Here is a 23,898-nt window from a genome sequence, read left to right as displayed (position 1 = left end):
AGCCCACCCCAAACCGACACCTCTCTTTCCAGAGAAGCGCTGCAGATTATGCCACCAGCATCACATCCAGGGTGGGGGGAAATTAACAAACTGTAGTGCTAGCAGAATTGCTTCTCCTTGCACAAGACGGGGTGCCTGCTTCTCCCCAAGGCGTAGCAGGGGGTGCCGTGGCCCCGGGGGCAATGTTGAGAGGGGGCACAAACAGGTGCCCCCACAGCAGACTCTTTCATCGGAGCCTGGCTCCATGTCAGAAGGAGGTGTGCCCTGGCTGCAGTGCTTCTGCCTGGTGCCTGACCTGGTGGTAGAGAGCAGGAGAGTGGGCAACAGCTTCCCCGCCCGTCTCCTAACCCTGAACTGTGGCACATGGAGGGTGCCTTCCGTGCCCCGTGAACCCACCCTGGGCAGCACAGGCATACGTTCCACCGCTGGCTTCTTCTAAGCACTGGGGACCCCTCAAACAGTGCAGGTTATGGCACAAAGGGCTGTGACCAGTAGGAGGAATGATCACATGATTGATGCAAAGCCACCATCATGTACAACCATATTTTTAAAGGTCAGTCTCCCCTCCCACATTAGATCAATTGTCACTTTTTTAAAAAATCCAGTTAAACATAAAATCTGAATTTAATACTAACGTATTAAATTCTACGCTGCTCATGAAACTCCGTTCATGGCCCTCCATCAAACACCCTGAGTTTAAGCCTACTCTTCTCTATGGAGAAGAGTTGTCAGGTCAAGCATTATAAATAGAACATAAAGTATGCTTAAGCCAATTGTTTTCAACGGATTTAAGGATGCTTAATTCTGTATTAAAATGGATTGCAGACAATGTATTACAGCAAATTATGAATATTTATAACTAGCTTCACAGAAATTTACTTTCCATCTCATGGAGAAATACAGTTTTATCAAATGGCAAGCAGTAAGTTGCTTCTGGAAACAAACCCACAACCCAGCACACTGAACTCTATCCTGAATTAAAGTTACCTTTAGGCAAATGACCTTGCTTACTGCCTTTCAGTGTGTACAGAAGAGCCAGACAGAAATCTATTATTTCACAATTCCAGTCCTAACCCCTTGTTTCTTAAGTAAGCATGATCTGCAAGACCAGAGGTTTTAGAGCATGCGCCCAGGTAGTTTTAACCCTTTAAAAAGTTGTAAACTATCATGTTTCCATTGGCATAGTAGCCAAGTAGCAGGCACTCCTTTTCAGGGGATCTATGAATGACGAAGTGGAAACTTGATTTAGACAGATCTCTTCAAACAGTGTTTTAAACCATTGTTTAACAGTACCATCCAAGCCCCTATACAAGTGGGGTGTGTTCCTCTGTCCATCCCAGCCATCATCAGTGAGGGAGCCCCACCAGCAAGGAGCACCCCAATTCACCCAACCCAAAATGTAGGGGAAGGTACTGTTGATAGCATCTCTGCTAGCAGCAGCCAACAAAATATCCTGAAATGCTAGTTCAGGAGCTGGCCCATGATGGCAACAACCTATCCAGGCCTCTTCACTGCACCAGCCTGGGAACTGGCACAGTAAAGGGGCATCTCCCCTGTCAACCTTCACCTTCTGCCTTGGCCAAAAGGCCAAGGAGACAGCAGATCCGACCCTCAAGGAGTGCGCCACAGTTGTCACTGCCACTGTATCAGCAGCAGTGGGCAATGCATTCCTTGGAAGCTGGATCTGCTGCCCCCGTGGGTCCTGCTGCCTGGTGCAGTTGCCTTATCTTGCTTCACAGGTGGGTTTGCCCTGCCTTTAGCTCAGGGATAAAAACCAGTACATTGCAATTGTAAATTACAAATCAAACCCCATGCCACTTCTACAGGGGCTTCTTGGTGAATGGAAGGGGCTGCTGGTCTCCTCCTGCCCTTGCTCCTGATGTAGATCTTCACTCACACCTTCTTCCCTGGTTGGGGTGGGAAGCATTTTGTGGTTTGCCTCAGGTGCCAAAGGGCCTTGGGCTGGCCCTCGCTACACTCTGGGGTATGACAGCAGAAGAATGGCATATAAATAAAATGCCATGGCCAGTGTAATATCATTAGACCTGTCATGCTTGAGACATAACAATCATCATGCCTGAGACATAACAAAATGACCGCCTCGGTTTCTCTCTCTTTTGTGGTTGGCTGTCTTAACTGTATTTTGTTCTGAAATTGTTCTATGGGTCTTTGGACTGCAATAAAGATTTATTATTCTTATAAATAAAATGCATTCATTATGTTTTTTATTATTATTATACAGAGTTTAGGAGATGGGGAGATTAACAGGAAAATAGGAAGTGGGGAAAGGGGTAAGCACATTCTTCCTTCCCTTCCGATCCTTCACTGCTTCAAAGTGCCTCAATCGACAGCTGTTTTGAAAAGGAAACCATGCTATTAGGACTTTATGACATGCCCCTGAGACAAAACCAGTCTGACTTAGATGTGAGTTTAAAAGGAGCATTATTCAATAAATTCATGAAAGAAGACGGTGATGATAACGATAACCTTCATATAGTATTAACTGAATTTCTTACCCAACCTTCACCATAATGTTCTAGGGCAGGTTACAATGATATAAACATACCATATTAAAATCAGTTAAAACCATTTAAAATGAGAAGGTTAGGACTTTAAAACATGTATCTTAGGTGTCAAAGACCAGGGCAAAGAGTTGCATCTGTACCATATGACAGAAGCTATACAATGAGGATGCTAGACTCACCTCTGTGGGTCTAGTAGGCGTTTTACCCTTTTATAATGCCGACAGATACCTCAATGGTTTAGCATTCCTAATCCCTGCACAATCACTACCAGCAAAGAAACCTTTGCTGGGAAATGCAGATGTCTTTGTACAATAGAATGAATTTTGTAAGCATGCATGTTTAAAGATGTGAGAAACATAGAACAGGTTTCAAACAAAGGAGTCAAAGCAGGTATAACTATTACGTGAACCAAATAAATGTGGAGGCTTTTCCTTACAGCAGTGATTGACCCCATGGTGTGTTTTCATGGTGCTACGAGAGGTCCATGTTGCTCAAACATGTTAGACTGACTCTGGAAGAGGCCTGAATCATCAAACATTAATTGTGCAGAGGATACCTTGTTTATAGTCTAGCAAGAGGCAAAGCTATAGAACTGAATCAAGACACAGATATTTCCAATCTCTGTTATTAACATGAGCAAACAGGCAATTTAATCATTGAATCTCAGAGGCCTTCTTACTTCTCTGCTGGATTAAGACAACAAATAATATAAATAAGACATTTCCTGCTTGAAAGCTTCATCCAACATGCTTGAGCCTGCATTTGAGACCAACATAAAAAGAAATTGCTCCTTTCCCAACAACTAACAGGACAGATTATCTTCACTTTTCAGAAGCGTTTTTAATTAAACTCAGTTACAGAATATTCATGCAAGTGTTCGAACTACTAATCAGCATTTCCCAAAAGAACTGCCTTCACCCCTTTCTCCATAAAAATCCATCTCTTTGCAGTCATTGCTCGGAATCCTCTGACTGTAGAAGATTCAGGCTTTTGTGCTGATCAGAATGGGAGGGGGGACGTAATGATAGTACAGTATGTTTCTTTCTACACCCCATCCCCCAGCCACTTTTCTCTTTTCCATTTTCTGCCTCCCTCCAACACACTTATATCACTCCTGCAGAGTACTTCTCTAAGTGTCACTCTACAAAACACCATGGTTGTTTAAATGCCAGTCACATAGGAAAACTTGTTCAGCAGTCTAGAATAATCATACCTTTCAGAAAAGCATTTTTCTAGACAAATGGAATCTTATAGGGTTTGCTGACAGAACCAAAGATGGACTGCAGGCATGCGCTGTGCGTGCAATTTACATATTTAAGGCAATGGGCCTATTACAGATATGACAAGCCCCTGAAAAATGTGCCTTTCAAACCAAGTTTTTCCTTTCCTTTGGCAAGGTTAGATTAAGCACAATAATATTCTACTCCTTCCTTGTCTCTCCCAATTTAGGGGACAGCAACACAGGCCCGAAATGGTTTCATTCCAGAGGTCGCATGCTAAATTAGAAGCAAGATGCTTTCTACATTCAAGGTTAGAAATCTGAATTACTTACAGAAGCTAATGTACCACATTCAAGCAAGTGTCAACAATAGTTTGCATACCCTCCCAAGGAAGCAGACAGAGGGGAAACAAAGATGTTGTTCAGGTGTTTTCTGCTACAGTGGCTTCCTGCAGACATAATGCTTAACCATATTTTGCATAACCATGGCTGGCTGACTTAACCCAGTTAAAATCAGAGCCACGCCAGAAGGTCTTTAGAGACTCTTCAGCTCAGTGCAGGAAAACAGAAGAGTATGTGAAACCACACACTCACCTTTTTGTTGCTGTTGCCATAAGATTGTAAGTGCTGCTAGCTGCACTTTTCTTCAATACTTTCCACCCAAAAGATGCCAGTGTGAAGGCAGTATCAGAACCAGCTTGTGAGGTGAAAAAACTGCCCGAATCACACTTTGCTCAGTGCGAATTAAATGCTTAACCATGGTTAGTGCTAAACATTGCTTACAACCTGCTCTGTGACCAATTCTTAAGCATTGAAAAGTGAGTGTTGTGGTGTGGTGCCTGAAGTGTTGGATCGGGGCCTGGGAGACCAAGGTTCAAATCCAAACTGGACTATGAATCTCAACTGGGTACAATTGGATCAGTCTTTGTCTCTCAGACTCAGCTACCTCACAGGATTGTTGTGAAAATAAAAATATGGGGAGGGCGGGAGAGAGCCACCTTGAGCTACTCAGAGGAAAGGCAGGATATAAAGGTAGTGAAAAAGCAAAGAATAGCTTTAGTTTTCAGACACCACACTTAATTGTGGTTAAAGTGTTATGTCCTCAAGGGCCAGGCTTATTGCACATGTAGAAACAAAAGGCCAGTTGTTGCATTCCTCTGTGAAATCATATAGTCAAGTGTCCACAACCACATGGAAAAAGGTTGGTGTGTACCTGCATGTACACATGGAGAAAAAGAAAACATATCTATGATTATAGTTGCACTTTTTACGCTAGCCATGATCTCAGTACTGTAATGCATGAAGGTGGTTCCCCCTAACTTTTGTCCATGTGATTATGTACTGTGAATATGGATTCCAGGGAAGAATTTAGTGTAAATTCTTTTTTAAAAACTTGCCTAAATAAATAGCTACATTGTTTCTAAAATCCCATTTCAATAGAGAAGGTGCACCCAAGAATACAAGACAAACTCAGAGACCGTAAGCGGCCAGAACATTCTGCTCCCTTAGGGGTTGCCTGATTGTTCCAAATGACAGTTTTTTCCTCAGAGTAATTATAGGGCAAGCCATTATAATAGACTGAATTACTCTTACCCTGGGATAGGAAGGCTGTGATCTTCCAGATGTTGTTGGACTCCAACTCCCCAAATCTCTGGCCATTTGTCAGGTTCATTGAGGCAGATCTGGAGGGCCACAGCCTGTCTACCCCTGGCTTGGACCAAAATATACATATTAATAGTACAATCAACTTTGGATCGCCTTGGATAACACAATGTGCAAGGTTCCCTTCCCCCACCTGAGGAGCCTAGAAGAACAGCACTACTGGGAAGAAATAAGACCTTCCTTCTCCTTTATCAGCTCCTCTCCTTCCCAAACAAATCTGGCTATCGAGTATTAGTTCCAACACTAATAGCAGAGGGCTAAAATGAAGGAGATAGGAGCTCAACATTGTCAGGATCAATACATCCATATTTCCCCCCTCTTATCTGAAAAATACATCCATTGCAATAAAAATATAGGCGAAGAAGCATGGAAACTGCCCTAATCACTCCCATACAAGTTGGGGACACAAACTACATGGTGTTAGCCAACATATGACAGCTCAACGGACCACTTTTCCAGTAAGTTGGGTCAAATACCTCTGAAATTGCTTTTGATTGCTTCTTAGTGCCTTGATGTGGTAGACTCACACAAGTGCCAGCTTACTGAGTTCGTGGATTTACAGCATTTTAGTGGGGCCAGGCAGACATTTTACATTGCTGCTGACTTGCATGGGGAATAAATAAAATAAACTTAGGGAACTGTTTCAGAAAACCTTGTGTTATAATAAACATTTGCTAACGGTGGAAATTCTGGTTTTAGTGAGCCATTTTTTTCCTGGATGAAGACAGGAAGAATTGTTCCGCCAACGCTAAGTTTAGAGGACTACAAAATCAGATTTTAGTTGAGAATCCCACTTTCCAACAGATTGTACATATCACATTTGGACTGGTTCATTAAGCAGAGACTCCAGGAAATGAAACATAACAAAAAAAAATTCCTAACAAACTTAGTTGGTCTCTAAGGTGCTACTGGAAGGATTTTTTTTATTTTGTTTCAACTACGGCAGACCAACACGGCTCACCTGTAACTAGAATCCAGGAAATGAGTAAAGGTCTATAGCAATTCAAGGGCAGAAATGCTATTACTTAGCCCTTCCATTTCACATTACAGATTCCATTTCACATTGCAGTATTTTTAAAAACTAGTATCTCGCACTTACAAAAAAGGTCAGTGGGAAACTCATGTCTATATGGAGCAAAGTAAAAACAACAAATCTTGAACTGTGAGTGTGTTTCTTAAATCTAAATGGGCAATAGGTTATAATTAGAGGTTAAGTGTGAAAAGCACACACACAGAGAGAGAGGGAGAGAGAGAGAGAGAGAGAGAGAGAGAGAAAGAGAAAGAGAGAGAGAGAGAAACCCTATTAAGGCTGTCGCCTAACCTAATGAGTGGAATTCAATGTCATACTATTACAAACCTCCTACCAGTGCAAGCATCTCACAGATGAAACAATCCCCCCTCTCCTCCCCCTGAACCCTGTTCTGGGGGGCTTATCCAATTTCAAGGGCAAGGGTACATGGGAGGAGGAGGGGAAGCCCCATTGCGCAATAAGTCCTTGAGCAGGGCTTTTGCTGACATCGCATTAGGCAAATCCTGTCCACTGAAATAAAGGGACCTATGTTAGTCACATATTTTAATTTCAATGGGTCTACTCTGAGTAGCATTGGATACAACCCTTAGATCTCTCCCAGGCAAAAACAAGTTGTGCACCTTTTTGTATAAGCAGACTCCTGGCAGTGCATATGGAGGGCTTTAAGCCATCCCTGTTTCAGGATTCATTTCTTCATTACATTTTTATGGATTTTCACAAGAGTAATAAAAATGAAGAGAAAAATAAATTTTGAACCTTATAAACATAGAAAGCACTGAGAGTACAAGTACGGCGATAGAAGCAATAAAGGTCATAGAGGTAGAAAAATTGTTAGAATTATAGCAGAATAGCCATGAAATTATACGGTAAAATATTCAACTAGAACTACTCATACATTCTAGCAATATGACCACAGGATGAATGCTGGTTAGCATACTATGCAAGTAGGTACCAGCTCTCAATGGAATTGTCAAGACACATTGACTTTCTTTCATAGGCTTGTCCATTAAAACTATTTTCCAGAGCTCTTGATAATGGCCTGGTTCACATGTAATAACAAGGTGCAGAGGAGCTGCTTGCAGGGACTTTCAAGCAATATGCACCAGCTCACTTTAAAGTAATGCATGGACTGTGTCCACAGTTTGGCTAATTATCCATGCACTAGTAACCTATCGGCTAAACTACAGTAACACAGCCTTTAGTCTGATGGTGCCCAAACTATGCAACACCTACCCCAGAAATGTTATTCTGGTGCTTTCTTCGCTATTTTTTAGACATCCAATGAAGTCCACCCTCTTCCCCCATCTAGTTTAGTGTTTTATATTGTATGCTGCAGTGAAGCCCATTTGGTGAAAGGTGTGGAGTGAATGTAATAAACGAATAAATGCTCCTTTGCCCTGGCTATCTCTAGCTGCGGACAAAACAAAAAAATTCCTTCCAGTAGCACCTTAAAGACCAACTAAGTTAGTTCTTGGTATGAGCTTTCGTGTGCATGCACACTTCTTCAGATACACACGAAAGCTCATACCAAGAACTAACTTAGTTGGTCTTTAAGGTGCTACTGGAAGGAATTTTTTTGTTTTGACTGTGGCAGACCAACACGGCTACCTATCTGTAACTCTAGCTGCGGAGGTGCTGATAACCAAAAGAACCCTGGCATCTTAGCAAACACCATTCCTTACCAAGAGAACATAACCACGTCTTCATCTTTTCTTCTCCCCCCACTGAAAACACCCCCGGCTACATGCAGAAATAGTTTACAGGGCAGATATTTAGTACACAAGGGGTAAATTCCCTCCCTTCCTTTGCACAGTCGGGTTACATTCCTCATGACTGGCATATGCCAGGTGGATAGTGCCTGTTTGCCACAGGCACAGTACCAGCCATGAGTTCTGAAGTTTCACAGCTCAAAAGGGAGTTCTGCACTGACTTGACAGGAAAGGAAAAGGGAGGAAGAATAAACTGACCTTGCTCCCCTTAGCTGAAGCTCAGCTTGCTGCTTGATCAATAGCCAGCATCAGCAAGTAGTTATTAAAAGGGAAGCTGCCAGCAGTCACACAGCTCTACAGTCAACAGCCCAGCTGCAAAGGGGGAAGGAAGGGGATCAATGAAGCCAGTGGGGAAGCTGTGGACTTAAAACCCATGCAAAAACAAAACATAGCTTTCAGGTATAAGCTATATAAGGAAAGCCATGTGTACTTTAATAAAGCCACTAATGAGGGAAAGGCACTCCTCTTATGCTCAAGGGACGGACTTGGAAAGAAAATGCCACTAGTTACATTTTTCTTCCTGGACAGATGTGAGAGAAATTGTACAAAGAGAACAGTAAACCAGAGACACAAATCCCAAGGATCTTTTTAACAGCAATCGGAAGAGAACCCAGGGGCTTGACAGAGAAGCCTCCACTTCTTCCTACAAAGCTGTCATTGTGAAATTTAAAGGCATCAGCACAAACTTTAAAGGGACCTTGAGATGTTCCCTGAACACGTTTTATTCTGATCTAAAGGACAAGGCTTTGCCTCGTACGGGACACGCTCATATTAAACAAGGTCATTCACACGGCTGTTTTCCTAAAACGGGGTTATCTTTGGGCCATCACCTCACAACAAAAACACCCACATAAATTCTAATGTCATATGCATTCAAAATAACTCCTACTATAGCTTATTATCAGGTGAATCTCCATCACAAGGAATGTACAGAAAAGTCACTTTCATATGGGGTTTTTGTTTTTTGGGGGAAGGGGGGCTTGTACATGGTAAAAGATTTCAGGTATCAATATAGCACCACATTTATCTATGTGGAGGAAACTCACCATTATTACACAGCGTGGAATATTATATTATTATTATTACTCATGCATAGACTTCTGTTTGTATGGAGAGGCTAGAATCCCCTAATGTTGTCTTTTACAAAAACACTGGAAGACTCACACGCACCATCTCCCACCCACCATTTTAATCTACACATATAAACATTTGTCATTATATATAGGTAATACACATAAACTCTGTTGTTATAAAAATCATCCCATTGCCCATCAGTCTCCTTGTTTGAGCTGCAGTGTTGGGAAAACCCACACACAGCTGCCCTGTGGATTTTAACATCCATGTTGGGCCTGCCTTGGAAGGACCAGCTCAGAGCTTCATGGCTACTATAACAACCACAGTGCTGCCTCAAAACATCACTGGTCAAAACATTTTGCAGGACAAGTTCCAGGTCTAGTATTTTCAACAGGGCTGGAGGGTAATGGTCTGAAATTAGTGTGTTTTAATAACCTCATGGGCATGGATAGACCACTTCCTGGTGTAGTTTTGATTGGAAGTAGCTAATCCCCTTTGCAGTGGTGTAGGAGCCATTAAGATGTTCTACTTGTGCAGGCTTACAGAATCCAATGGATTTCTGAATGCTTCAAGAATGTTTCTGGTTGACATGGCTGGCATTCCCATTAAAGGTCTATCTAGTCTTGCTATGATATGGTGAGGTAGAAGGAGCTATGGACTTGATTGCTTTCACGTGTAGAGCCCAAGTAGCTCCCTGATTTACCAGGGAAATGCATGCTATGCAAAAAGCAACAGGTGGAATGCAAATGTTACAAGTCTCATAGCAACCATGAAATGGGCTGTGGCCAAATTTCACCTGCCCTCTTTAACAAATAACTATTCCTAGCAGAAGCAAAATGGACAATGCTCAGTTACCCTCGTGACAAGTGAGGGTACTCTCCAAAGGAAAGACAACACGTTCCATACAGAGGTTTCACAAAAGCATGAAGCATCTCTACAGTTAAGGGGAGTGGGTGGGTGTGTCTGTTCCTGTTTATATTTTGTTTTTAAGTTAGGTACAAACGAGCCATACAATAAGCCTGCAACTTACATGCATTTAACTGTGTTCATTCAGCTTTATGAGCGTTGCCATTTTTTTAAAGGGGGGCCAGAAAGGAAGTAGGCTTCCGGAAGAAATGGCTTTGGCAATCCCACCCACCATTTTAACCCAATGTGTACAGACTATGTGCAATTTTTGCTTTAGGTGAGATCCCTGGAACACAACCCCTGCATAAGCTGTGCACTTACTGTATAGCAAAAGTTGTTAAACCTTCAAGGAAAAAGTGATAAAATTAAAAAGTTTCCAAAGTGTTTTAGGTAATTAGGGAAGTAAAGCTGTGTCGCTTATCACAGGGTCCATGCAGTAGGGTGCTTTTACATGTTCCACACAATACTCATAACTGCAACATGCACACTACTCGAGGGAAACCCTAAATTTTCCAGCAACAAAATATTTCAGCGGAGAAAGATCTGGAATGCTACACAAAATGGAGTTATCAACTGCACATTTATTGTAATAAAAATAGCCAGGTGAAAATCAGGCTGCTGGCCTACTATAACTGTTGAATGCTTATTTTTTCCTATGTTTTTAGCTGTTTTTAATTTATCTGTAAGCCACCTTGAGTCCCTGTCAGTCTCAAGAGACAATGGAGTGCACCTCTGGGAGTGAAGTCAAACTGCTGCACTGGCAGCACCGAAGTGACGTCCATGGGGCACAAGCCTGGGCAGTGAATATGGAGGTCTTGGGCTGCCCAGATGACTAAGGTACATTTTATTTGGATGGTATAATGAGTTTTCATATTCAAGCAGTTTAAATTTACTTTAGCCTATACTACGCCTTCAAAAAGGTGAGGTACAATATGAAATTCAAATATATACATGGGCTGCCCAGATATCCAAGCCACCAGAGAGGAACACTTCTAAGTAAGTAATTTTTTATGGGTCAGATAAGTGTCAGCAAGTTCCTATAGCTCACTGTTAATTCAGAACACATTTTGCAAGCACCATTTTCTAATATGTGCTATTCACTTGCCATTTGTTGTCTACTCTCAAAAAACACAAGATGCATTAAGAGTTACAAGCAGTTAAAAGTGTTTGCAACAATTCCACAGCCAATATCAAGTGGGAGCCTGTTAACTTGGGTAGAAAAAGCAAGGCTGTCTATCATATTTCCCAATAGATTAGCATAGTGGTGAGATGTAAACAGCTTCCTTCAAAATTTCTCAGCTGCAATTTAAAGTTCTGCCTTTCAGCCTTTAAATAGACTTTATGTTGTGTAGTCTGCATTCTCTTCACTTTAGGGCAAGCTCTTGTACATTGCTTAAAAAAGAACAGATCCAATTATGCTTCAACCAATAAATAAATGTATTAAATATCCAGAGAACAAAGAAAAGGGTTAGCAGCATTTTAACATCACACTAAAATCTGGGCGAATAAATACAGCAGTGAACAACAGACTAAGGAAAGAATGAATATTTATGTCATCACTGTAAGTAATAAATTTCTACTACTCACATAGCTGTTACCTCCAAAAGCATTCATCCTTTATTATATCTAGCATTATATTTTATAAGGAACACCACCTAGGTTTCTATAATGCAGGAGGCAAGGCACTACAATTCAAAAGGCTATAACCTTCTCTAATACTGCTTATTAAATGGATCTCTGCTAACACAAGAGGAGGAGAACAGGAGGAAATTGGTGTGAAGGACTAGAAAAATGTCTAGAATACAGTTATTTCATGTGTGATAGGCCTTCACATACATTTGATATGATAAACGGTTTTGTCAAAATGCACATATCCACACAGTATACAGTATGTTATTTAAGAATGGCATAATGACAGAGATATAGCTGTGCAGCTCTCCAGTAAGTACACAAATAAATAAGGTATAAGTCCCTCCGGGTCAACTTTCTAGAGAATGCCCAATTTTGTGGTGAGATCAACAACCAAAAGAACCATAATCATAAGAGTTCACCATTTCTGATGACAGAACACTTAATTCTTTCCGTGGAGGGGAGTCAATCCATGTTTCTTCTTGTGTGATTTCAACTGGTGATCACTTACGAAAAATGCAACTAATGCATTATATGTGCTTGTAATGTCACCATCACTTACACCAAACTACTTAGCAAATGAGAGCATGTAAGGTTATGCACCCAGGTAACATAGAAGTCAGGCGTGTACATGGTGTTTGCTTGCCTTGTAGCTCAATCTTTTAAAATAAACCTCTAATAAAACATCAGAGTACTTAGCCCCTATGTACTCATGCACTACCCAAACGATATTACCGTGCAAGCCATAAATGGGAGCCGGGAGAAAGGCAAGAACACCAGCTAGGCTACAGAAGAGAGAAACTGGAGTAGTTCGACTCGTAAGTAAATACCACAATGGCATAACAGCATGAGCATTTCTGTCCACATGTGTCTTGTTGCCCTCCCTGCGAGAAGCAAAGTTACAGGGAACCAGGCAGAGGGCCTTCTCAGTAGTGGCACCCTCCGTGGAACGGCCTCCCTTAGGATGTCAAGGAGATAACGAACTACACAACTTTTAAAAGACATCTGAAGGAAGCCCTGTATCAGGAAGTTTTTAATGTTTGATGTTTTACTATGTTTTTATATGTGCTGTAAGTCGCCCAGAGTGGCTGGCCCATAAATATTATTATTATTATTATTATTATTATTATTATTATTATTATTATTCTGTAAACTTAAGTGTTTTCCTTTCCTAGCACTGAAAGGAAACTACCTGGGTGCAATAGCAATTTCCAGTGGTGCTGGTGCCTTCTATAAAACTGACTGGCCTTTAAAGGGCTTAAGGCAGATTCATGATGGATAAGCCTATAAAGCTAGAGTTCCAGAAAAACATCTACTTCTGTTTCATTGACTATGCAAAAGCCTTTGACTGTGTCGACCACAGCAAACTATGGCAAGTTCTTAAAGAAATGGGAGTGCCTGATCACCTCATCTGTCTCCTGAGAAATCTCTATGTGGGACAAGAAGCTACAGTTAGAACTGGATATGGAACAACTGATTGGTTCAAAATTGGGAAAGGAGTACGACAAGGCTGTATATTGTCTCCCTGCTTATTTAACTTATATGCAGAATTCATCATGTGAAAGGTTGGGCTGGATGAATCCCAAGCTGGAATTAATATTGCCAGAAGAAATATCAACAACCTCAGATATGCAGATGACACAACCTTGATGGCAGAAAATGAGGAGGAATTAAAGAACCTCTTATTGAGGGTGAAAGTGGAGAGCGCAAAATATGGTCTGAAGCTCAACATCAAAAAAACGAAGATCATGGCCACTGGGCCCATCACCTCCTGGCAAATAGAAGGGGAAGAAATGGAGGCAGTGAGAGATTTTAATTTCTTGGGCTCCATGATCACTGCAGATGGTGACAGCAGTCATGAAATTAAAAGATGCTTGTTTCTTGGGGAGAAAAGCAATGGCAAACCTAGATAGCATCTTAAAAAGCAGAGACAGAGATCAGTATAGTTAAAGCTATGGTTTTCCCAGTAGTGATGTAAGGAAGTGAGAGCTGGACCATAAAGAAGGCTGATCGCTAAAGAATTGATGCTTTTGAATTATGGTGCTGGAGGAGACTCTTGAGAGTCCCATGGACTGCAAGAAGATCAAACCTATCCATTCTGAAGGAAATCAGCCCTGAGAGCTCACTGGAAGGACAGTTCGTGAAGCTGAGGCTCCAATACTTTGGCCACCTCATGAGAAGAGAAGACTCCCTGGAAAAGACCCTGATGTTGGGAAAGATGGAGGGCACAAGGAGAAGGGGACGACAGAGGACAAGATGGTTGGACAGTGTTCTCGAAGCTACGAACATGAGTTTGACCAAGCTGCGGGAGGCAGTGGAAGACAGGAGTGCCTGGCATGCTCTGGTCCATGGGGTCACAAAGAGTCGTACATGACTAAACAACTAAACAACAACAATAACCAACTCCACTGTGGGAGGCAGTATGCCTCTGAACACCACTTGCTGAGAATCACAAGCGCAGAGTGGGCCGTTGCAGGTGAAGTCCTGCTTGCATCTGACTGGCCATTGTAAGGACAGGAGACTGGATAAATGGCCCATTGGCCTGAACCAGCAAGACTCTTGTTGAGTTTAAACTATCATTTTCTAAATATATGGGCTAGCACATATAGAAATGGAAACACATAGCACCATGCCATGGGAATCAAAAGGAAAGCTAACAGATCCATTTTAAGTGAAGATAACGTAACAGTTCACACACATTAAAGATACCAAACTGTTCCTGGCATGTTCAGTCATTCCAGGGTCACCTGTGGAATGCATTTATTTTATTTTTAAAGTGGGCCCTAAATTGAGTGCATGTACCACGGAAAATGATGCCTGCATCATACTAACTTCAACTCTTAAACGCTTAAATGACTCCAGACGTGATCCAACCCACAGCTAGAACAAAAGCAAAAACAGACAGATGGCAACCGTCTCTAGCAGGGGAAAACACATGTGTTTTCTTGGTAGTGTTTAAGTTGCCTCTCTGACTTACAATGAAGTACTCCGTTTTATTTTAGCAGCAACAATGGATTAGAAGAGGTTCGTTTTTATTGATTATCAGCATTTTAAGAGGGAATCTAGTTTGTCACCTGTCAGGCAGATTTATTTTGTTGCTTTACTGCATTTGTTCGTGAGCAGAGTTAAAATATGCTTAACATGGTGTTGTGCAAGATGCTGCACTTTCCACAGCACTGTAGCAAGCTAGTTCTGAAGATGCCTTCACTGGCACTAACACACTTCACAAATGCAACCTAATCATATATATATCAGAAAGGAAAGCTCTTGGATTTGGTATGGGTTTGTTAGGATCAATAGGGCTCCAAATGGTTGCTTGGCATTTGCAACGATTTATTCAAAATGCATCTGGTGGCAAAGCAAATTATACAACTGAAATTGCTACAGTAATGAAGAAAGGATGCAATTTTAGCCTCTCCGGAATCACAGAATAATATAATTACCTATTTAATACTTTGCACACTGTGGATCCTTCACAACCTGGTGGCTATGTAATTTGGGTTACTGCTGACCACTCGTGTCAGTGTTTAAGTTTAGAGAATGAAAGGAGTTTGTTTGTTTTTTGGAAGACTGATACTATGATTGTGTATCAGGGCTATTTTGTATTTAATTTTCAAAACTCCTTCAGGATTTATCCTTTTACTAGCTCCCTGACAGCTCAGCTGCTGAATACATAATCTTAGCTAGAGACAGAATGAAGCTTAAATTGTTCACCGGGAACTGCGCCAAGACATTATTAAAAATTCTGTTTATTTTTATTTACACTGAAACGCTACCAAAAGAGGAAGAGAAAAGATTGGTCTCTGTAACAGAAACAGAGGCCTAAGTGTTTGCCCAGGTCTGAGACACTGACACGCCCTATAAAGGAAGGATCTCTTTATCAGCAAGGTCAGAATAAAGGTAAAGGTACCCCTGCCCGTACGGGCCAGTCATGTCCGACTCTAGGGTTGTGCGCCCATCTCACTTAAGAGGCCGGGGGCCAGCGCTGTCCGGAGACACTTCCGGGTCACGTGGCCAGCGTGACAAAGCTGCTCTGGCGAGCCAGCACCAGCACAGCACACGGAAACGCCGTTTACCTTCCCGCTATAAAGCGGTACCTATTTATCTACTTGCACTTAAGGGTGCTTTCGAACTGCTAGGTGGGCAGGAGCTGGGACCGAAAGACGGGAGCTCACCCCGCCGCGGGGATTCGAACCGCTGACCATGCAATCGGCAAGCCCTAGGCGCTGAGGTTTTACCCACAGTGCCACCCGCGTCCCTTAAGGTCAGAATAGCCACTGCCAAATATCAACGCTTGCAAAAATGATCTCTACTTACTTATTAGTGCTTTTTAAGGGCCTAGATTTCTAACCAAGCTTCTGCTGTTACTCCCATCATTCTACTACACACATGGAGGTTGTGTTCAGAGGATCTGGGTTGGATCTAAATAGATCACTGTGCACAGAATCCCTTCCATGAGTGCAACAGAACTTCCCCTTTTCCTCCTTCCCACCCAAATCTGCTCCAAAGGGCAGAAGCAAAATTCTGTTTTTCTTGTGGATGTTGTTCCATGCATCCAATGATTTAGCTAGATACAACTCCAACTATCCCACCAAATCTTTACAGGGCCCCTTTTCTCCTTCCCTAGGAGAACAACCTTTACATAATTTTATTAGACGTTAATCCTGTGGGCATGGCCATTCCTTCATTTTAGCTGTGTATAGCGGTTAACTATGCACATGCAATAATGAAGCATCCTTCCAATACGTTCCATAACATCCATGATTTGGACATGGGTTTGAGCACAAACCATGTGTCAACACTTGTGCTTCAACACAACACACACTCTACCTTTGTAGCTTGAGACAAAACATGCAGCCAAGGAAACACATGCTGATGTTGTGGCTTGATGTGGAGAGTCTGACCCATGGTCTATCCAACCCAGTCATGTCTTCTCTTCCCCAACAGCACCAGAAGTCTCAGATAAAGGTTTTTCCACGCCCTGCTATGAGGGATTGTTTAATGAGAGATGCTAGGAAGCGAAACAGAATGGTGAAGATGGTTTTTTAAAATTCCTGCCAAATGTATATGGCACCTATGCAAGACTTGAAAGGGCGATGGATTACATGCTTGAAGAGTGACTGGCCTCAAGAGAGTATTTAAGATGGGCACTGTCAGTAGGCTGTTTAAGAGGGGAGAACTATTTCCTGTTTGAGGCACCTAGGATCCACCTGCATGATGGGTGGATCTGATGACCACTGGCAAAATCCTATTTACAGAGAGCATTTAAGAGTTGCCGTGAGGCAAGCCACAGATCAGCTGCTGCTCTACCACTTGCCTTGCTCTTTCCAGGGATCCCTCAAGCTAAGGTGGGAAGCAGTACCCTGAGTATTGCTCCTGCCAGATTTAAAGATTTAAAGTTATATTATGAAGCTTCGTGTCTTTGCTGGGTAAAAGAATGGATAAAGTTAGAAAACACAGAATTGTTGGACTTAGAAGGTTATGATAATAGATTCGGTTGGCACGCCTATTTTTGGTGTGAAAAGAATAGAGTGCATAAAGGTTTTGAAAACCACATCTTTAGAGGATCGTTGATTGAAGTTTGGAATAGGTATAAAAATTTACTAGAGTTTAAAACTCCATACTGGTTATCACCATTGGAGATAATGAGTGTGAAAAAGATCAATATGACAGGGAGATGGATTACTTACGAGAATTTGATAATTAAAGAAGGTAATAAATTGAAACTGAGACCATATGAAGAAGTTAAAGAAAACATAAATGATTGGTTGCACTACTTTCAGTTAAATGCAATGTTCAAAAAAGAGTTGTCAGAAAGAGGTTTTCAGGAAAAGAAATCTAGGTTTCATCAAGAAATTTTGGACAGTGATGTTAAAATTTTATCAAAAATGTATAAATTATTACTTGAGTGGCATACAAAGGACGAGGAAGTTAAATCAGTTATGATTCAGTGGGCTAAAGATTTTGGTTATAATATACAAATTGATGAGTGGATAAAATTGTGGAAAGAAGGAATGAAATTCACTGCATGCACTACAATAAAAGAAAATGTTATGAAAATGATGTATAGATGGTATGTAACACCAGTGAAACTTGGTAAGATGTATAAAGTCAGTAATAAATGTTGGAAATGTCAGGAAAAAGAAGAAACATTCTATCACATGTGGTGGGAGTGTAAGAAAGTGAAAAGCTTCTGGGAAATGATTTATAATGAGATGAAGAAAATGTTGAAATATACTTTTGTTAAGAAACCAGAAGCATTTTTATTAGGAATATTAGGGAATGAAATTAAAAAGAAGGATGTGAAACTATTTAGGTATGCAGTGACAGCAGCTAGAATTTTGATGGCCCAGAAATGGAAACAGGAAGAAATGCTGACGAGGGAAGAATGGAGAATGAAATTGATGTAATATGCAGAAATGGACAAATTAACGGGGAAAATTCAGAATCAACGTGATCAGAGATTCACCAAGGACTGGAATAAATTTACAGAGTATACCAAAAATGTATGTGAGAATCAAATAACGCTTGTTGGCTTTCAAGAAGCTCTGTGAAAATGATGGATAGAAATGTTGCTTAAAAGATATGATAAGATTAAGATTGTTAAAGCTCAATATAAATTTAAGAAATGTGAGTAATTGTGATTATATGGAAAATTGTCAGATAGGCTGAGGGAAGTCTAAAAGATGTATATGTTAGAAGTGGATGTTAAATATGGATGGAATGTATATTGGAAACTGAATAAAAATTATTATTAAAAAAAAAAAGAGTATTGCTCCTGTAAAGGATAGAAGAGAGATTCTCAGCTTCCATCTGCTGAATGGAAGAGAATGCCTACTTGGAAGCAAGCAGATTGGCTGGATGTCTCAAGGGGCATGATAACAGCTATAGCTGCAACTAGGGCACTATGCAGTATGTCCTGTGCTCAGAGCCAGAGTACCCTACATCTCAGCCTATCCTTAGGGCAACCCTATTTCTCACAGCACAGGCATTTTTCTTCTAGTATGGCTCAATTATCTCTGCTGTTACACAACATGTCAGCAAATGCTAATCATTTCAATTAGTACCAATGGCAACTGTATTTCTCTTTAGTGCTTTCCATTCCAATTCAGCATATCATGGTTTTGCAGACATTAATTCCCAATCTCACGAGGAAAAGAAGCATTATTGAATTTTTATTTTTCTAAAATAAGATACTAAGATGCATCTGTCAAGTACTCTAAAGACCTCTAAGGGAACCCAAATTGAAAATTAGACACATTCACACTTACCTCTTCAAACATCAGTGGACTAACCTAACATTAACTTCAGCAGTAAAAGCACATTTCTGAGTGGTCTGTACTGCCTCTGCCAGGTGCACTGAATCTGTCTTTACTCCCCCTCCCCAATATCAATAGAAGTCCCATTCATATTGCCTTGTATAAAGAGAATACTTTCAGCTTCCTATCTTAAAAAAACCGCAACAAGTACATGTGCCCAGAAAAATGTAAATGCAGAACTTTCTATCTATCCAGAAACCCTTTAATTGTTTTCTAACATGTATCCTCAGCATGCTTGAAACTTCTGCTAGGTGCTTTTTCTGATAATTTAACACCCATCTGCTACTGAAAAAGGATAAATCTGCAGGGCAGAGCCACTTCCAGGGGTAATTATAGCAGTAAACCAGACTGCTAGCATGAACACATCTTTCAAATGTGCAGACACTTAGAAAGGACATCAACCCATTTCCCCATTTCCAAAACGTGTAGCATTCCAAAACTCACAAGGTGGACTTTACCCCTCTGGTTGAAGACAGAGCCCTATATAAAAAGAATTCACAACATGACCCTTAGGCATAGATAAGCTTGGCTTCATTCTTGCTTTGCAATTTGGATGAGCCTTGCAAACCATGAAGCTGACTTTTACTCTTCTCCACATGCTCCCCGTGATCTGCCTGTTTCATTTTTTTTAAGTGCTGCATGCACATTTATGCCCTCATTATCTAGAAGTTATAAAGTGCAAAGCTGTTCTGAATGTGAGGGTGGGTGGTCTTGGTGACATCATAGCATGCCAACCAATCAGAACCATGTATGGTGGCCTATGTTACAGACTTAAAATAACCTTTTTCTGAGCATAACCTTTAAAGAGAAAGTGTTTGGGGTGAATATAGAGCGCTTCTAATCCAGCCCCAAAGCTCTAGAAACACAGCTCTAGACTGGGTTGAAACCTGTTTCAAAACGAATCTTCTGCAACTGCTTAAGGGAGAGGTCAGCTTGTGTGATCAGGGCAACACTAGATGACATGTCATCACAGCAAATTCTATAAAGAGGTTTACACATCCCTAGCATGCTCCATGCTGATAGAATGTGTGAACAATGGATTGCACAGCCAGCCCTGGGCTGCCAACGTCACTCACACTTGGGAATCCAAGCATAGTGGTCAATTCTACTCAGTACCAAGGATTCAATTTATTTCTGCTCAAAATGCCAGAAATGAGCACAGTCTATCCATATTCACACTTAAAAGGTCCAAAAATCATTAGCTTATAAACTTTAATTACTATGAATGGTGCAAAAATGGGATTTCCAATAAAAATACTGTATAGCTATAGTAATTAGTGGAAGCTAGCTATAGCAACTGATCAATCTAATTTCAAATAAAATTCCAACTGAGTACCTTTGCTATTCTAACAGGCAGAAGGAAATATCCCCCTCCCCTCCATTCTGGTTTGTTGTGGTTAATACGTTTTTCTTGCTTTTAGCCATAGCACCCTTATTTCAAAATACCTCCCCCCAAAAAAACATTTCAATGTCCCCTGAAAAACTAAAAACAATTAACAGCATAATAGCCAAATATATCAACGAGTTCAGACTACACATCACCATGGCAATAAACTGCCAAGATTTTTGGGTTTTCCTTGAATTCTTAGGGCTGCCAAAGCACACAGGGAAGTTCCAGGTTCTGAGACAGTATAGCTCTGAATCCCCAGAAGCTGGAGGGCAAACAGAGGAGGGCTGTTACTTTTCAAGTGCTGCTTGGGGCTTTTTTTTTTTTTTTAAGAATCTGGCCAGTCCCTGCTGGAAACAGGATGCTAGACTAGATGGACTTTTGGTCTGACCCAGCAGGAAAAGGTACCAATTCACCTGCGTTTGCCTGCACGCATTCCTTTTACTTTATTGGGTTTTTGAACAGAATTGCACGATAGGGAAATTGTTAAATACCACTCCAAGTGGTATTGTGCTGTAATTTTACATCAAGGTATTGCTTGTGGTACCCCCAATCCACAATCAGTCAATACACTGTGTATCTGTAGAGTTTCCTAAGGTGGCAGAGGGTGAAAGAACTGGCAATTCAGGGGAACCTTTCAAACCTTTGTAGGGCTAGCCCTGTGATCTGTAGGAAGACGACAGGAACTGCAGGTCATAGGGATGCTGCCCTTACCCTGGCCTGCAAATAAGACACCACTGCAGTTGTAGATCTCTCCCAGTGGCAGTCATTGGTGGGAGCAGTTTGTGCATCAAGCGTTTCTGGATGCACCCTGTCTGAAATGGCAGAGAAACTGGCAACAACTCTAGAGGCAGAGAACCATCAAGTGGAAATGCATCTGCTGCTCAGAAATGTGGGGCAACAGCCCTCTACAGCCACTGCAATGAATGTCACATGCAAAGGCACAGCAGGTCATCTGGCTGCAGAGGCTTGTGAAGCCCTGTGCTGCCTCTTAAGTGCCAATGATCATGACATTGCTTACAAAGGCACAGGGATCTGCAGATGCTGAAAATCAGCTGAACACCAGTGCCTGTGTGGGCAAAGGAAAGCAGGATGACTGATCGTCATTGTAGCGTCAGAGAATTGACAGGTGGGTGGCTGTGCCCATCTGTGTCAAAGCTGGTCCATGGAGTGGAGGAGGTGAAGAACTGGCCTAACAATCAGATCCCGTGTTTCAGAAAAATTCACGGAGAACAGAACTATCAGCCAAGATGAGTCAATCAAACTTTCAGGTTCAGATACAGTATCTCTCTAAATATCAGTTGCTAGGGGGCCAAATACCCTTCATATGAACTCTAAAGCATCACCTGGCTGACAACATTTGACAACAGGATGCTGGACCAGGTTAAGTATTTGATCTGATCCATCAAGGGTCTTTTTAAGCACACACACCCCCAAAAAAATAGCCCAATCCTGCAGTTCAAGAGCAAGTGTGGTAGATATTTAGAGGAACTTTGGCTTGCTTGAAAACCTTGTGGCAGGCACTCTGGAACACAAAAACAAATGCTTATCTTCACAATTTTATTAAAGCAGCAGTGTTATTCCTATATATATCCTCAGCAGTATGCTGTGGGTGTGAATTTCACAGACTGTTTGTTGGCAGAGTATTTACTCTCGATTCATTGCATGCCAGGTTATTCTTGTATGAAGACAGGGAGAAAGGGAGCCTCAGCTATTCTGGCCTAGAATATTTTAGCTCCTCTGTTCATATCTCCTTTCCCAACCCTGCCACCCCAACTGTTAAACTTTCCATCAACATCTTTTCAACGTTTGCTACTACATTTTGTATCATTACTTTTAACTGTAAGGAGTTGAAAACTTACCAATAACCCAGGTGATGCATTTTCTGCATTCGTTCTCCATTTGTTTAGTCTTTCCAAATAAGCTATTCATTTGTAAAACATAATATGATAAGGGCTGTCATTTTCAGAAGAGCTTCCTCCAGTTCAAGCTGCTGCTTTTATCATCCTAGTAACAGGAGACCAAGGCTACACCTAGCTTTCTTTTAGCTATATATTATATGATGTCAATATTAAATATTTCCAAGCATGGAACAGCTGTGCAGAACCACCATTGAATAAAGCCTGCGCTGTATCTTAAATGCCAAAGTAAGAGAGACCACAGATCTGTGACTGAATCTTCCATCTTGTCAAATTTTGCCAAATAAGAGCAGCCATCAGAGCCAATCTAAGTGTGCACAGAACAGGAATGAGTGTACGTATGGAGTACTTGCTGTTTGCATGACATACAACTTAAGGTTCTTCCTTTAACGTGAAATTTACGTGATTTTTTGGTACATGTGTGAATCTGTAAGAGTCTGAAGTCTTAAAACTAGAGGTTTTTTAATGCTACAATTTCTTGTTTTTGAAAACAATTCACAGAATCACATGAGCCATCTTTAAAGTAGCAAGATTTAACATCACTGTGGCTTTATAATACTTATATACTACACTTTTATGTGTTTTACGTCACTTTACATCAGCCCTGTAAAATGTAGGCCATTTTAATTATCCCCCACCCTTGCCTCTTTCCTATGCTCATCGTTTGTCATTTGGTCCAGAAATATAGTAGGCATACAATTTTGCAATGCAGTATTGTGCATTGGCCCAAAGGGGTGGGGTGGGGGCTAACACAGAGATCGAGCAGTTTATAACAACTTTGGAATGTAGCCCATTATTATCACAGAGTGCAGATCAAGTAAATCCATGGCAGGAATTTCAATGGCTCAAGGAATGAGTCAACCCATAGGCTACAACTGAAGTCACAAGACAAAGTATATACAGTAGTAAGCGTAAGAGTAAAAGAGAGAGAGAAAATATGGTATGTAGAAAACACATACACATTTTTCAACAGGAAATAGACCTGACCAAATGACATACACATGCAGCACCTCACTCCTGACACCTTCTCTCACGCAGCGACCCCCTCCCTCCTCCTCCTTTCCCTCCTCCCGCACTGTTCATGTTCTCTCGTTCTCTCTCGTTCTCTCTCGTTCTCACACACAACACACACTAGCACACAATGGTCACCTACATCCCTTATGAAGCAGATGCCCATGCCAAACCCTTATACACGTACTGAAAGGACAAACCCCCAGTTTTAGAACAAATAGGATTTTCAGACATTGTAAATGCTGGACAAACAAGATGCCTTAGGCGTGGTGCTGTTCCTATGGCTCTATAATAAGACACAAAATATAACAATATATAGCACTGAGATTCAGCGATAAACACTAAATCTGACATTTAGAGAACTCTGCAGAAACTGATAAAGAAGCTTATCGAAGAAAATCTTTCGTAAGTATTTACTACATTGGAGTTCCAATCCTATGCACACGAA

At 41.3% G+C, this 23,898-nt stretch overlaps 1 protein-coding gene and 1 long non-coding RNA gene across 3 annotated transcripts in view; one reads left to right on the top strand and one right to left on the bottom strand.

Annotated features, from left to right (window-relative positions):
• NCKIPSD (NCK interacting protein with SH3 domain) overlaps positions 1 to 23,898 on the bottom strand; it is a 93,475-nt gene that overhangs the window by 59,723 nt on the left and 9,854 nt on the right. The gene's annotated exons all lie outside the window — the stretch shown is intronic.
• On the top strand, positions 13,648 to 20,333 carry LOC310700257. Its single transcript, XR_014522540.1, has 3 exons — positions 13,648 to 15,714; positions 16,089 to 17,181; positions 18,583 to 20,333. It is a non-coding gene; the product is annotated as an uncharacterized lncRNA (long non-coding RNA).

The sequence above is a fragment of the Podarcis liolepis genome (assembly GCF_965112155.1).
Source record: "Podarcis liolepis genome assembly, chromosome: 2".
In the NCBI taxonomy this organism is placed as follows: Eukaryota; Metazoa; Chordata; class Lepidosauria; order Squamata; family Lacertidae; genus Podarcis; species Podarcis liolepis.
Note: the sequence above shows the minus strand (reverse complement) of the source record. Positions and strands in the feature narration are given on the sequence as shown.